The sequence below is a fragment of the Merops nubicus genome, unplaced genomic scaffold (genome assembly GCF_000691845.1).
Source record: "Merops nubicus isolate BGI_N331 unplaced genomic scaffold, ASM69184v1 scaffold39218, whole genome shotgun sequence".
Classification (NCBI taxonomy): Eukaryota; Metazoa; Chordata; class Aves; order Coraciiformes; family Meropidae; genus Merops; species Merops nubicus.
Window position 1 is genome coordinate 10,024 of NW_008624429.1, and position 1,755 is coordinate 11,778.

A 1,755-nucleotide genomic window follows, 5' to 3' on the forward strand; every position below is an offset into this window, starting at 1 on the left:
GGAGGGAGAGCTCACCCTTACTGGTGGGCAGCACTGGAGTGGCCAAATCCTGCTCCTAGAGAAGCATAAGATGCTCTCTAGCCCTGTCTGCCCTGTTTATGATGAGCAGTAAGTGTCCCCGATCCCTGCCTGCCCTCCCCACACCAGAGCTCAGAGTGCCCACCTGGGAGACGCTGGATTTATTGGGCTGTGTCTCTGACCAGGAAAAGTACATCCAGTGAAGAGACAAAAATACACCAGCCGTCGGCCACGCTTGCGTTCTCTCGCTTCACCCTGGACAACAATCACCATGAAACCTGTGCTTTAAAATAATCTTTAAATAATTTCTGCTTTTTGTTTTAAAAAAAAAATAAAATAAAATCACCCCCCCAACCAAACAGCTTTCCCCCTGCCCGCTCCCGCCTCACCCCGCACGCGCCCACACTGCCTCCCACCTGCGGGACACACCGACAGCCCAGAAATAAATAAAGACGCGTGATGCTGCAGGGGGGACACGGGTCACAGCCCCCTCCAGCCCCCCCCCCCTCTGCTAAAACCGCGACAGCCAAGAAAGAGATAAAGCCGCGTGGTGCTGCAGGGGGGACACGGGTCACAGCCCCCTCCAGCCCCCCCCACTTCTGCTAAGGTGGAGCCAGAGGAGCATGAGGCTCTAGCCAGGACCTGGTGGGGAAGGAGCGTGGCTGCAGCTCTGATGGGACTCCTCCCAGGTCCCCGGAGCGGGTGAGCAGCAAGGAGTTACCCTGAGGGTTTGCGGTGGTGGGGTGTTGAGAAGGTCAGGCCAGGCAGGGTCTGGAGCCTGGGGAGGTTTTTTAGCTTTGGGGTGGGAAAGGGATGGCTTTGGGCTGAGGCAGCTCAGGGCCGGATGCCCAGGAGGCAGAGGAGGAAGTGCTTTCCCCCCAGCCACTTTACTTCCCCGGTTCCGCCCCCGCTCCCACCATTGCGTGCCCATACCTCGCTGGCACTCGCACCCTCCTGCCCCCACATCTGCCTCCTTAGCCTCCCTTTGCCAGCGAGAGACCCTGTGCTGCCATAGCCTCCCCAAGGGATGCCCAGCCAGGTGGCTACCGCGCTGGATCTGGGCAGAGCTCAGGGTCTTGCTGCTCAGTCTCTTGCTCCAGCAACACTTGTGCCACCAAGTCAAGGGTGTTATGCCGGAGCTGTGCCAACCCCTCCAGCTCTGCCTGTTCTGGGCCACCCCAGGCATACAGGGGCTGGTTTTGGATGCCCCCTTACACCCACATGCAGGGCTAAGAGCAAGGCGCAGTCCCAATACCTGGCTCACTCCCCCCAGCTGTCGTGTCCCAGGGGTAGGAATGGCATCACCCACCCTCCTGCCCAGACTGCCCAGCAAAGGGCCCTTGGGGCCCCTCTCCCAAAGCCACCCTGCTGTGTGCAGGCAGGCTGGGAGCCTGGTGGGAGCAGCCTGCAGCCAGAGGCCCCCTTCCCTTCCCACTCCCCCTCGTCCTCTGACCTCTCCTTAGCTAGTTCTGCACACACACACTCACATCACACGCACACACACAAATAGCAGCATGTGGATCCAGCTGGGGGCACTCCCATGTCTAGGGGGACCCTCTGTGCCTCCTCCCTGACCCAAAGAACAGGGGGAAGAGGGGGTGGTGGGCATAGAGGAGGCACAGCAGGGAGCCCCGGTGCCCCCCAACCAGGAGGTGGCTGTGCCCTGAGTGGGCAGGGCTGGAGGCAGCTCCCCACAGGCACCTAGCTTTGGGAGGGGGTGCTGGCCTCCAGTGAGCT